Below are 15,516 nucleotides of genomic sequence, written 5' to 3'. Positions count from 1 at the left end.
TGGATATAGGTCTATAACAGTTTGGGTCTAAGGTGTCTCCCCCTTTGAAGATGGGGATGACCATGGCAGCTTTCCAATCTTAGGGTTTCTCAGATGATACGAAAGATGCGTTGAATAGGCTAGTAATAGGGGTTGCAACAATGGTGGCGGATCATTTTAGAAAGAGAGGGTCCAGATTGTCTAGCCCAGCTGATTTGTAGGGATCCAGATTTTGCAGCTCTCTCAGAACAACAGCTGTTTGGATTTGGGTGATGGAGAAGCGTGGGGGGGGGGGGGGGGGGGGGGGGCAAGATGCTGCAGGGGGTACTGAGGTATTCGCCGGGGCAGGGGTAGCCAGGTGGAAAACATGGCCAGCCGTGGAAAAATACTTATTGAAATGATCAATTATGGTAGATTTTTCGGTGGTGACAGTATTTCCTCTCCTCAGTGCAATGGACAACTTTACAGTGTCCCAAAACTGTTTGGAATTAGTGCTACAGGAAGCTAATTTCTGTTTGAAAAAGTTAGCCTTAGCTTCCCTAACTGACTGAGTATATTGGTTCCTGACTTCCTTGAAGAGTTGCATATCGTGGGTGCTATTCGATGCTAATGCAGAACGCCACATTATGTTTTTGTGCTGGTCAAGGGCAGTCAAGTCTGAGGTGAACCAAGGGCTATATCTGTTCTTAGTTTGCTTTTTTAAGATGCACTTTTGAAGACCAAACAGGCATCCTCTACTGATGGGATGAGGTCAGTATCCTTCCAGGATACCCGGGCCACGTCGGTTAGAAAGGCCTGCTCGCTGAAGTCTTTTAGGCAGCGTTTGACTGTGATGAGGGGTGGTCTTGTCTAGGACCAGCGTCATATGCGGCTGCTTGCTCAGGTGCTGTTCACGTGCAATCAGACGGGTGAAGTGGGCTTGGCTGGCATTCTGTGGCATACAACTGCTTGCTGGCCAAAAGTAAACAACGAATCAGCATTTAAACTGAACATGCCTCCCAAGTGATTGACTTTTTTAGGACACCGTTTCTTCTTCGAACTGGACTACTCTGGTGCCTGTCCCGGGAAGTCATGTGCATGCTCTATTGCACACACCTGGACAAACACTGGTAGTTGCAAACTGTTGCCAGGCACACCAGGCATTCACACCAAAATACCTGAAATCAGTGGTTCAACCTTGTGCTGCGTTCATATTGAAACATTATGCCATGCATTGCTTTCATCACCAGAACATTGTGCAATGTTAGCCACATGCACAATATAGACCCAGCTCCCCTCTGTTCTTGCCCCACAATCAAAGCACCTGTCCCAGCTCTTTTGATCCTGAGGTACAATACACACTGTGGAGGTTTTGATTTCTTCATCCAGTCAAAAGGTACTGCCATGCCCATTAGGGAGCTAGGGAGGTTGGGGATGGTGGCTGGGGAGATCTGATCAAGATGCTGCAGCCAGGGCTCTGATTTCTGTTATGATAAAGGTTACATCTTAAATGGCACCCTATTCCCTATATAGTGTAATACTTTAAGATACCAGAAGATACAGAAGTCCTGTACATGAATACCCAAACACAAGAGACAAATAGATGACACCAGACCATATTATGACCAATAGTATATAGGTTGCTACAACTTTCTTTTGGGCATGAGAAGGCAGCACAGAGAGAGTGGATTATTTCTGTTTTCGTTTGTCTCCTCCTTGGCCAGTCATGAAGTGGAGGGAAGGATGACAGGGTCTGTCTGTTTCTCTCTCTCTCGCTTTCTCTCTCATGGTGTTTAGTTGAGTTGTGATCTTGATCCTGTTGTGTGGTGGAAGGGCGTAGGGGCACGGGGATGTACAGTACTCTGTGTGCCTTCTCCTCAATGAGATGGTGTTAAGTCAGGAACTGAACTGAGCTGTACTGTACTGTAGTGCTCACCCCACCTAGGTGTAAATAGGGATTAACATACCAGAAGTAATTAGCTTGTCTGTGTGATGATCTAACTCACTGTTGTTTCCTACTTAAGTTACTGTCTGAGACAGGATACAGTGGGAGAAAGAATTTGTGAACCCTTTAGAATTCCCTGGATCTTGCGTTAATTGGTCATAAAATTTGATCTGATCTTCACATCAATAGACAAACACAGTCCACATAAACTAATAACACACAAACAATTATACATTTTCATGTCTTTATTGAACACAGCGTGTAAGCATTCACAGTGCAGGTTGGAAAAAGTATGTGAACCCTTGGATTTAATAACAGGTTGACCCTCCTTTGGCAGCAATCAATCAATCAAATGTATTTATGAAGCCCTTTTTACATCAGCTGATGTCACAAAGTGCTATATAGAAACCCAGCATAAAAACCCAAACAGCAGGCAATGCAGATGGAGAAGCATGGTGGCTAGGAAACACTCCCTAGAAAGGTAGGAACTAGGAAGAAGCCTAGAGAGGAACCAGGCTCTGAGTGGTGGCCAGTCCTCTTCTGGCTGTGCTGGGTTGAGATTATAACAGTACATGGCCAATATGTTCAAAGGTTCATAGATGACCAGCAGGGTCAAATAATAATAATAATCACAGTGGTTGTAGAGCGTGCAACAGGTCAGCACCTCCGGAATAAATGTCAGTTAGCTTTTCATAGCCGAGCATTCAGAGTTAGAGATAGCAGGTGCGGTAGAGAGAGAGAGAGTCGAAAACAGCAGTTAAGGGACAAGGTTGCACGTCCGGTGAACAGGTCAGGGTTCCATAGCCGTAGGCAGAACAGTTGAAACTGGAGCAGCAGCACGACCAGGTGGACTGGGGACAGCAAGGAGTCATCAGGCCAGGTAGTCCTGAGGCATGGTCCCAGGGCTCAGGTCCTCCGGGAGGGGAGGGAGAGAGAGAGAATTAGAGGGAGCATGCTAAAATTCACGCAGGACACCGGATAAAACAGCAGAAATACTCCAGATATAACAGACTGACCCTAGCCCCCGGACACAAAAACGATTGCAGCATAAATACTGGAGGCTGAGACAGGAGGGGTCGGGAGACACTGTGGCCACGTCCAACAATACCCCCAGACAGGGACAACCAGGCAGGATATAACCCCACCCACTTTGCCAAAGCACAGCTCCCACACCACTAGAGGGATATTTTGAACCACCAACTTACCATCCCGAGACAAGGCCGAGTATAGCCCACGAAGATCTCCCCCACGGCACAAACCCGAGGGGGGCGCCAAACCCGGACAGGAAGATAACGTCAGTGACTCAACCCACTCAAGTGACGCACCCCTCCTAGGGACGGGATGGAAGAGCACTAGTAATCCTGTGACTCAGCCCCTGTAATAGGGTTAGAGGTAGAGAATCCCAGGGGAGAGAGGGGAACTGGCCAGGCAGAGACAGCAAGGGTGAATCGTCGCTCCAGTGCCTTTCCCTTCATCTTCCCACCCCTGGGCCTATTGAAGAGATGAGTCTTCAATAAAGACTTAAAGGTCGAGACCGAGTCTGCGTCTCTCACATGGAAAGGCAGACCATTCCATAAAAATGGATCTCTATAGGAGAAAGACCTACCTCCAGCTCTTTGCTTAGAAAATCTAGGGACAGTAAGGAGGCCTGCATCTTGTGACCGTAGCGTACGTGTAGGTATGTACGGCAGGACCAAATCGGATAGATAGGTAGGCGCAACACTATATAATGCTTTGTAGGTTAGCAGTAAAACCTTGAAATCAGCCCTAGCCTTAACAGGAAGCCAGTGTAGAGAGGCTAGTGCTGGAGTAATATGACAACATTTTTGGGTTCTAGTCAAGATTCTAGCAGGCGTGTTTAGCACTAACTGAAGTTTATTTAGTGCTTTATCTGGGTAGCCGGAAAGTAGAGCATTGCAGTAGTCTAATCTAGAAATGACAAAAGCATGGATTAACTTTTCTGCATCATTTTTGGACAGAAAGTTTCTGATTTTTGCAATGTTACGAATATGAAAAAAAGATGTCCTTGAAGCAATCTTGATATGTTCGTCAAAAGAGAAATCAGGGTCCAGAGTAACGCAGAGGTCTTTCACAGTATTATTTGAGACGACTGAACAACATTAATTGTCAGATCCAACAGAATATCTCTTTGTTTCTTGGGACCTAGAACCTGCATCTCTGTTTTGTCCCAGTTTAAAAGTAAAACATTTGCCGCCATCCACTTCCTTATGTCTGAAACACAATAACCGCAACCAAACGTTTTCTGTAGTTGCGTATCAGACCTGCACAACGGTCAGGAGGAATTTTGGAACATTCCTCTTTACGGAACTGTTTCAGTTCCACAATATTATTGGGATGTCTGGTGTGAACCACTCTCTCTTGAGGTCATGTCACAGCATCTCAATCGGGTTAAGGTCAGGACTTACTGGGTCACTGCAGAAGGTGTATTTTCTCCTGTTCAAGCCATTCTTGTCACGCCAACTATGAATTTTTAAGGTTAGGGTTAAGTTCGTCCAAAATCTTAAGGTTAGGCGTTAACTCTTAATGATTAAGGTAAATGTTACGTTTTGGTATAGGCTTAAAATAAAAATATCGAAACTACTTTCTAATCGCTGGATTCAAATTTGCAACATTTATAATCAAAGGCAGGTGCAACCTTTGGAATCAGAGCCCATCCACCTTGGCCACCCACAACGCCCTGGGAAAACTAAAACCAACTTGAAGGTAACAACACTCACTCTTGCCCCTGGTGGCCGGTTATTAAGATCTGCTCATTTCATGAATCAAGTCCTATGAATACATATATATTTATTTTTACTCCGGACTCCGACATTGCTCGTCCTAATATTTCTATATTTCTTAATTCCATTACTTTACATATACACATATATATATTTCAAGTCGGAAGTTTACATACACTTAGGTTGGAGTCATTAAAACTCGTTTTTCAACCACTCCACAAATTTCTTGTTAACAAACTATAGTTTTGGCAAGTCGGTTAGGACATCTGCTTTGTGCATGACACAAGTCATTTTTCCAACAATTGTTTACAGACAGATTATTTCACTTATAATTCACTTTATCACAATTTCAGTTGATCAGAAGTTTACATATACTCAATTAGTATTTGGTAGCATTGCCTTTAAATTGATTAACTTGGGTCAAACATTTCGGGTAGCCTTCCACAAGCTTCCCACAATAAGTTGGGTGAATTTCGGACCATTCCTCCTGACAAAGCTGGTGTAACTGAATCAAATTTGTAGGCCTCCTTGATCACACATGCTTTTTCAGTTCTGCCCACAACTTTTCTATACGATTGAGTTCAGGGCTTTGTGATGGGCACTCCAATACCTTGATTTTGTTGTCCTTAAACTATTTTGCCACAACTTTGGTAGTATGCTTGGGGTCATTGTCCATTTAGAAGACCCATTTGCAACCAAGCTTTAACTTTCTGACTGATGTCTTGAGATGTTGCTTCAATATATCCACATTTTCATTCTCATGATGCCATCTATTTTGTGAAGTGCACCAGTCCCTCCCGCAGCAAAGCACCCCCACAACATGATGCTGCCACCCCTGTGCTTCACGATTGGGATGGTGTTCTTCGGCTTGCAAGCCTCACCCTTTTTCCTCCAAACATAATGATGGTGATTACGGCCAAAGCTGAGCTGTAGTCAATGCGGTATTCCTCTTGTGGGATGGGGCAGTTTACAGTGTGATGGCGATTGCATCATCCTTGGATCTATTAGGGCGGTATACGAATTGCAGTGGGTCTAAGGTATCGGGGAAGATGGAGGTGATATGATCATTAACTAGCCGCTGAAAGCACTTCATGATGACAAAAGTGAGTAGTACTGGGTGATAGTCATTTAGTTCAGTTACCTTCACTTTCTTGGGTACAGGAACAATGGTGGGGACAGCAGACTCGGATAGGGAGATATTGAATATGTCTGTAAACACTCCAGCCAGCTGGATTCGGCTAGGGATGCTGTCTGAGCCGGCAGCCTTGTGAGGGTTAACACACTTAAATGTCTTACTCACGTCAGCCATGGAGAATGAGAGCTCACAGTCCTCGGGAGTGACCCGTGTTGGCGGGAATGTGTTATCCTCAAAGCGGGTGAAGAAGGTGTTTAGCTTGTCCGGGAGCAAGTGGCTGTTTTTTACTTTATAATCTGTGATTGTCTGGAATTCTTGCCATATACGTCTCATGTCTGAGCCGTTGAATTGTGACTCCACTTTGTCTCTGTACTGACATTTTGCCTGTTTGTTGCCATACGGAGGGCATAACTGGACTGTTTCTATTCAATCAAATTTCCAGTCACCTTGTCATGTTAAGTGCAATGGTTTACGCTTTACATTTTGTGCTAATGCTGCCATCTATCCATGTCTTTTGGTTTGGTTAGGTTTTAATTGTAACAGTGGGAACAACATCCCTATACACTTCCTGATGAAGTCAGTCACTGTGTCAGCGTACTGTATACGTCAATGTTATTCTCAGAGGCAACTCAGAACATGTCCCAGTCCTCGTGATTAAAACAGTCTTGAAGCATGGACTCCTACTGGTCAGACTAGCATTGAATAGACCTTAGCACGAGTACTTCCCGTTTGAGTTTCTGCCTATAGGAAGGGAGGAGCAAAAAAGAGTCATGTTTGTCCCCAGCACAAGGTGTACTTGTGTAATGATCGTGCTGTTTAGTCAGCTTCTTGATATGACACACCTGTCAGGTGGATGGATTATCTGGGCAAAGGAAATATGCTCACTAACAGGGATGTAAACAAATTTGTGCACAACATTTGAGAGAGGTAAGGTTTTTGTGCATATGGAACATTTCTGGGATATTTTATTTCATGAAACATGGGACCAACACTTTACATGTTACGTTTATATTTTTGTTCATTGTAAAAAAGATGTGCTATTACCATCAAGTATCATCAGTATTCTCACGGCCTGCTAGAGGCTTGTGAACTGCCATAGTGCAGTGGTATGAGCAGTGGGGTTTGGCTCTGAGCATCAGGAGTTCACTCCCAGTAGTGGGAAATTGCTTTTATTTTGGGGGGTGAGTGCTGAGGAAGGCATATCAATGTTCTCAGGACCTTTTCAAACTTCCAAAATCACAGTGTGTTTTTCACTGGGATCAGTGTGGGTAATTGCTGTTTTTTTATTTAAAAAATTAAGTCGATAAATCAAGTTGTTGCTGGCTAAATTGACTGGGGAAAAAACTATCCCATTGCAAATGAATGCTTTTTAGTAATCTATGGGAATATCAGTCAATGTAAATAAATTGGGTTGTCATGCGTATCGGTCAATGGGTTAATTTGCTACATTTGGTGGAATTACATTGGGGTGTGTGTATTTTATACATGCATACATGCATACTATGTTGAGCGGAATATCACTGTCTGAAAGGCTAGAGCTGCTGTTGCAGCTCCTCAGCTTGTTGTTTCTGGAGTGGTACTTTAAACCTAGTCATTGCGCAACACTTCTAAATGCAATCGCGTGTAAAAAAAATAGTTTGGATGGCCACGATTTAAAGGAGCTATAATTTTTATTACTCAACTAGTAATTGAAGCACGCCTCCCATTCGTCATTCAAATGCATAGGCAACGGTAAGCAGGCTATCGGCGTGTCACCAACTACTTTGCAACGTGAGCTGGAGGCAGTATGCATTTTGAAAACATATACTTTCCGTTATGGAAAGTGGTTAGTGGTTTCCCACGAATTGCATTTTGGAAAATGTGTGAAAATTAAGTTTTATTGGCTCCTTCATGCATATTGGTCCAGTACATTTCTGAAATGTAAATAAACACCTTCCCGGTCACGTTGTCCTGAGCCAACTTTTCCCAACGGAAACCCCGTGTGTGTGTGTGTGTGTGTGTGAGAGAGAGAGAGAGCGAGCTCATTTTCACCTTTATCCAAAATATGCACGGGTTACCATGTATGCTGGAGCGAGTGTGAGAATGAGTGTGTGAGCAACCAAGCATGCATTGTTCATGACCCGTAATCATCTGCGCAATCCACAATGGCACGAAAGCCAAAACACACAGCACAGGTACTCTCACACACACCAACAGACATTGTAACAATAATCGACAGGACAATGGTAATCAAAGGGAACACTTATACAATTACTAATCAATGGGAATAGGGACCAGGTGTACGTAATGACAGTTCTGGAGGGATCCGTGACAGCCAATCCAATTTGTGGGAGGTGCTTCAGGAAGCATGGGATGAAATCTCTTCAGATTACCTCAACAAATTGACAACTAGAATGCGAAAGGTCTGCAAGGCTGTAATTGCTGCAAATGGAGGATTTTTTGACGAAAGCAAAGTTTGAAGGACACAATTATTACTTCAATTAAAATCATTATTTATAACCTTGTCAATGTCTTGACTATATTTCCTATTCGTTTTGCAACTCATTTCATGTATGTTTTCATGGAAAACAATTAAATTTCTAAGTGACCCCAAACTTTTGAACGGTATTGTATATCAGAATATATAAAGCAAATGGGCGGCAGGTAGCCTAGTGGTCAGAGCATTGGGCCAGTAACTGAAAAGTTGCTAGATTGAATCTAACAAGGTATAAATCTGTCGTTCTGCCCCTGAACAAGGCAGTTAAACCCACTGTTCCTAAGCCGTCATTGTAAATAAGAATTTGTTCTTAACTGACTTGCCTAGTTAAGCAAAGGTTACAAATAAATAAAAATAACAATTATCGGGCCTTGTAAATGCCTAATTCAGCCTAAATATGTATTGCGCATTACATACACTGTAAAACATTTCCTGTGCAATTGGCCAGTAATTTGATTCACATTAATCTGTTTTACGGAACCAAATGTGTTACTTGTAATCTAATTTATGGTATTTTATTGGAATTACCAATGCAGTGACATATTTCCCCAGTGTTCTTTGCAAGTTTTCATTTTTATAGCAACTTACAGTCAGTACATTCAACCAAGGTTGATTAAAAAAACACATCACGGTCATAGCAAGCAAAACATTATCTTATGATATATCTCTGAATAGTGCCAATACATCCCTGAGATATTCATGGTAACTTGATGCCAGAGCAATGAAACACAGTACAATATAGTAAAAGTGACCATTAAACTGTAAGAAAACGTAGTTTCACCCATCCCTCTCTCCCTCCCTGTTTTCTTCCCCCTTTACCCAACCCAAGCTTATCCCAACCTCCCATCCATACCCACCCTTTCCCATCCCCACCCACCCTTGCCCACCCAAGCCAAGCTTGTTCCAACCTTCTATCCATGCCCACCCAAGCTAATTGTCCCTACCTTCCATCTTTTCCCACCCAAGCCAAGCTTGTCCCAACCTCCCATCTTTCCAACCCTCCTGTTGTTACACATAACTGATCGCTCACATTCTCCCAGTTGCTTGGGGATTTGTTGATTTATTAATTTTAGAGGCTTAATTAAAACTAATGTTTCTGGTTTCTACATATAACCACAGTTTTGTTGGTACAAAACGGAGCTACGCACATGCGATACTCACATGCACTTCTCTATATGTTCAATTGAGACTGATTGAATACCCTACAGGTGCTGTTCTGTACAGGTGATATTAGAGCACTGCCAATATTCACATTTTCTCATTTGCACATGCATATCTTACAGGTAATGACTGTTGTTACTTTGTGCTTTTGAACTAATTTGTGGCTGACTGAGTACCTGTTTCATAGACTAGAATAGAGTTTGTTTTTATTTATTTTGACATTTTAGCAATTTAGCAGACACTCTTGTCCAGAGTGTGCATTGCATAGGTCAAGACATGCACAGAGTGCATACCAAGGCAGTCCCAGTTCACATAATGCCAGCCTGGTTCATGGTGTTCTGCCCAGAGTTAGAGCTGTAGCAGCCAGTAGTCATCTCTGTAGCACCATGTGTTCCTCCTGTTCTGTTCCTGCCCTGGGGTGCACACTACACTGTCACTCATTCATTAATGTGTGTCAGGGGACCCACCTTTGAAGCTACCCCCCCTTATGCACCCCACTCTATCTGTAAATCTCACATAGTTTAATATCAGGTGTCTTTCATTTGGCACACTGGTCCCCTAATGTTATTTTTCTCTCTCGTTCCCTCTTCCCCCCCCCCCCCCCCCCCTCTCCCCTGATCCCTCACTCCTCGTAAATGAAGACACATATGTTTCCTCTAATCCTCAGCCAGATTTGTTAGGTCAGATTGTCGAAGGCTGGTTTCAAGAGGCTGTTCCCTGCCAGGAGCTTTTATAAGACACCTTGGAGTAGTGAGAGATACCTGTTCTGTGGTTTCACATGTGAACTCACCAGTGAGAAAGCAGCTCGTCTTCTAGCTTTGTTAGGTTGAATTTGCAAGCTATGCACCTACTGCTACCGAACAGAACAATATCCTCATTTAGAAAAAAATCAACCCCTGTAAAACTTTACATAGAGGAAGTTGCTCATATGTTTCTTGTTAGAAGTGTTGCTGTCTCTGGAAAAAGGCTGAGGCCTTATCAGCGATTTTCTTATCGTAACAGCCCAACCCGTGCTTAGGTAATTCTTCCCATTCCCTCTATTTGTGACCAACCGTCTCAATTCGGTCTTTTGTAGCACAATTTGAAATGTTGTTTTTTAAGTTGGATAAAAGTAGAGACTCAGAGCTAGAAAATAGTATATCATACACTACAGTTGAGGAACAATGGGAAAGTAATTTTGTATATGTATATATTTGTTTCATTTTTCACAATTTCAAACATTCCATTTATATTTTCCAACGGCGCTATACATTTGGGTGAGGTTTTTTTCTCGCCTGAGTAGTCTTGTTTCACAGCCAAAAATAAAATCAAACCATCTGGTGTTCAGCAAAATAACAACACAATGTCAAATACAGGGAAAATAAAATGTAAATAAAATGTAAAATAATTAACATCCAATTACATTAACCTGTCACGATCGTCATAATGATTAAACCAAGATGCAGCGTGGTATATTTCCATCCCTTTTTTTAGGAAGCGAAATCTCAAAGAACATAAACAATAAAGCGAACAAAACGAACCGTGAAGCTCAAAATAGTGCTAACAGGCAACTATACATAGTCAAGATCCCCCCCCAAGCACAATGGGGAAATGGCTACCTAAATATGATTCCAAATCAGAGACAACGATAAACAGCTGCCTCTGATTGGGCACCATACCAGGCCAACATAGACATATAATTCACCTAGATAACTCACCCTTAATCACACCCCGACCTAACCAACATAGAGAATAAAAAGCTCTCTATGGTCAGGGTGTGACATAACCGTTTCTCTCGTGTGGGAAACTTTCAATCTTGCGCAGACATTTAGAAACAAAACATGCCAATTTAAAAAATAAGCCAAGGGAGTTTTTTGAGCGAGAATTAAGATGACTTTCGAGTAGTAAGACATGTATAAAAGCAACAGATACCAATAATAAGAAGGGGCTAGAAGCGGCTTATATGGTGAGCTACCGAGTGGCTAGGAAAGGCAAGCCCCATACTATTGTGGAGGACTTAATTCTTTCTGCTTCGCGGATTTGGCAGGGACAATGCTGGGGGAAAAGGCCAAAAAAACTATACAGACAATGCCTTCATCAAACAACACTGTTTCACCATGCATCAGTGACATGGCAGGAGATGTTTTGAAACAATTACTGTTTCGCATACAAGCCAGTGAATTATATGCGTTACAGCTGGATGAGTCAACAGACTTGGCGGGCCTGGCACAGCTCCTGGTATATGTCTGTTACGTTTATGGGGGGTCAATTAAGGAAGACATCCTCTTCTGCAAACCACTGGAAAAAAGGACAACATGAGAGGATATTTTTAAAGTACTGGACAGCTTTGTGACATCAAATGGTGGTCAAGATGTGTTGGTATCTGTACTGATGGCGCAAAAGTCATGACAGGGAGACATAGTGGAGTGGTGACACACGTGCAAACAGTTGCTCCCGGCGCCACTTGAGTACACTGCAGCATCCACCGAGAGGCTCTTGCTGCTAAAGGAATGCCTGACAGCTTGAAATACTTTTTGGGCACTACAGTGAAAATGGTTAACTTTGTTAAAGCAAGGCCCCTTAACTCTTGTATATTTTCTGCATTAACCTGTCTAGCCCCGGGGTTCCGCTAGCGGAACTCCTCCCACATTCCACTGAAAAGGCAGAGCGCGAAATTCAAAAAATATTTTTTAGAAATATTTAACTTTCACACATTAACAAGTCCAATACAGCAAATGAAAGACAAACATCTTGTGAATCCAGTCAACATGTTCGATTTTTAAAATGTTTTACAGCGAAAACACCACGTATATTTATGTTAGCTCACCACCAAATACAAAAAAGCACAGACATTTTTCACAGCACAGGTAGCTTGCACATAACCAACCAAACTAACCAAGAACCAACCAAACTAACCAAGAAACAACTTCATCAGATGACAGTCTTATAACATGTTATACAATAAATCTATGTTTTGTTCGAAAAATGTGCATATTTGAGGTATAAATCAGTTTTACATTGCAGCTACCATCACAGCTACCATCAAAAATAGCACCGAAGCAGCCAGAGTAATTATAGAGACCAACGTGAAATACCTAAATACTCATCATATGTAACAGTTTTCTTCCAGGGGTGAAGGAGAGGACCAAAGTGCAGCGCGGCTAGTGTTAAACATGTTTAATAAAGAACAAGTGAAACACTACAAACAACAATACAAAATAACAAATGTGCAAAAACCGACACAGACCTATCTGGTGCAGACAATCACAGAGACAGGAAACAAACACCCACAAACTCCCAACACAAAACAAGCCTCCTATATATGATTCTCAATCAGGGACAACGATTACCATCTGCCTCTGATTGAGAACCATATTAGGCTGGACATAGAAACAGACAAACTAGACACACAACATAGAATTCCCACCCAGCTCACGTCCTGACCAACTAAACACATACAAAACAACAGAAAACAGGTCAGGAACGTGACATCATAAAACATTTCTGAAAAATACATGGTGTACAGCAAATTAAAGACAAACATCTTGTGAATCCAGCCAATATTTCCGATTTTTTAAGTGTTTTACAGCGAAAACACAATATAGCATTATATTAGCTTACTACAATAGCCTACCACACAACCGCATTCATTCATTCAAGGCACGTTAGCGATAGCAATAGGCACGTTAGCGATAGCGAATAAACCAGCAAAAGATATTAATTTTTTCACTAACCTTCACAAACTCCATCAGATGACAGTCCTATAACATCATATTACACAATACATGTATGGTTTGTTCTAAAATGTGCATATTTAGAGCTGAAATCCATGGTTATACATTCTGAAAACTTAGCATCTTTTTCCCAGAATGTCCGGATATTTTTCTGACACTCACCTATTCTGACCAAATAACTATTCATAAACTTTACTAAAAAATACATGTTGTATAGGAAATGATAGATACACTAGTTCTTAACCTGTCTAGGACAGGGGTTCCTCTAGCGCCACTCCTCCCACATTCCACTGAAAAGGCAGAGCGCGAAATTCAAAAATATATTTTTTAAATATTTAACTTTCACACATTAACAAGTCCAATACAGCAAATGAAAGATAAACATCTTGTGAATCCAGCCAACATGTCCGATTTTTAAAATGTTTTACAGCGAAAACACCACGTATATTTATGTTAGCTCACCACCAAATACAAAAAAGCACAGACATTTTTCACAGCACAGGTAGCATGCACAAAACCAACCAAACTAACCAATAACCAACCAAACTAACCAAGAAACAACTTCATCAGATGACAGTCTTATAACATGTTATTCAATAAATCTATGTTTTGTTCGAAAAATGTGCATATTTGTAACGTCCTGACCAGAGTTCGTATGTGTTTTGCTTGTTTAGTGTTGGTCAGGACGTGAGCTGGGTGGGAATTCTATGTTGTGTGTTTAGTTTGTCTGTTTCTATGTTGGGTTAAATGTGTTGCCTGATATGGTTCTCAATTAGAGGCAGGTGTTTGACGTTTCCTCTGATTGAGAACCATATTAAGGTAGGCTGTTCTCACTGTTTGTTTGTGGGTGATTGTTCCTGTGTCAGTGTTGGTGCTAGACGGGACTGTGACGGTTAGTGTGTTTTGTCAGTCTGTATAGTGTCTTGTTTTGTTTTGATTAAATTCATTATGTCTAATTACCACGCTGCACATTGGTCCTCTGATCCTTCTCGCCTCTCCTCGTCTGAGGAGGAGGACGATGTAGACTGCCGTGACAATATTTGAGGTATAAATCATAGTTTTACATTGCAGCTACAATCGGAAATAGCACCGAAGCAGCCAGAGTAATTACAGAGACCAAATTGAAATACCTAAATACTCATCATAAAACATTTATGAAAAATACATGGTGTACAGCAAATTAAAGACAAACATCTTGTGAATCCAGCCAATATTTCAGATTTTTTAAGTGTTTTACAGCGAAAACACAATATAGCATTATATTAGCTTACTACAATAGCCAACCACACAACAGCATTGATTCGTTAGGCACGTTAGCATAGCGAATAAACCAGCAAAATATATTAATTTTTTCACTAACCTTCTCAAACTCCATCAGATGACAGTCCTATAACATCATATTACACAATACATATATGGTTTGTTCGAAAATGTGCATATTTAGATCTGAATTCCGTGGTTATACATTGTAAACATGTAGCATCTTTTTCCCAGAATGTCCGGATCTATTTCTGACACTCACCTATTCTGACCAAATAACTATTCATAAACGTTACTAAAAAATACATGTTGTATAGGAAATGATAGATACACTAGTTCTTAATGCAATCGCCGTGTTAGAATTCTAAAAATAACTTCAGTACGACATCCAGCTTACGTTATGGCGAGAGAGCGCCCAAAATCTGGGCGCAAACTAATAGTAAACAATTTGACAGATATATGAAATAACATCATAAATGGGTCCTACTTTTGATGATCTTCCATCAGAATGTTGTACAAGTGGTCCTTTGTCCAGAACAATCGTTGTTTGGTTTTAGAATGGCATTTTTCCCTCTCGAATGAGCAAGCAAAACTAGCCAAGTGGCGCTAAGCTCTCCTTCGTCACCAAACGCAAAGAACGCAACACGCCTAAACTCCCCAAAAAATTTCAATAATCTAATAAAACTATATTGAAAAAACATACTTTACGATGATATTTTCACATTTATCAAATAAAATCAAAGCCGGAGATATAAGACGTCTATAACGAATGCTTTTCAGAAGCCAATACTGGTGACCTTTATGCGCTTCCTGAACAAAGGAATTCTGGGGTCATGTCATTCCAAGCTCTATCTTTTGACCATAGAAATACCTAGAAACCCCATTTCACCTTTCACAGCCTATTGACATCTAGTGGAAGGCGTATGAAGTGCATGTATACTAATAGATATCAAGCACATTTATAGGCAGGCCCTGGAACAGAGCCTCGATTCCAGATTTTTCACTTTCTGACAGGAAGTTTGCTGCAAAATGAGTTCTGTTTTACTCACAGATATAATTCAAACGGTTTTAGAAACTTGAGAGTGTTTTCTATCCAGTAGTGATAATAATATGCATATTGTACGAGC

The sequence above is a fragment of the Salvelinus namaycush genome, chromosome 38, assembly GCF_016432855.1.
Source record: "Salvelinus namaycush isolate Seneca chromosome 38, SaNama_1.0, whole genome shotgun sequence".
Classification (NCBI taxonomy): domain Eukaryota; kingdom Metazoa; phylum Chordata; class Actinopteri; order Salmoniformes; family Salmonidae; genus Salvelinus; species Salvelinus namaycush.
The sequence above is the reverse complement of the archived record's forward strand: the minus strand, read 5'-3'. Positions refer to the sequence as shown.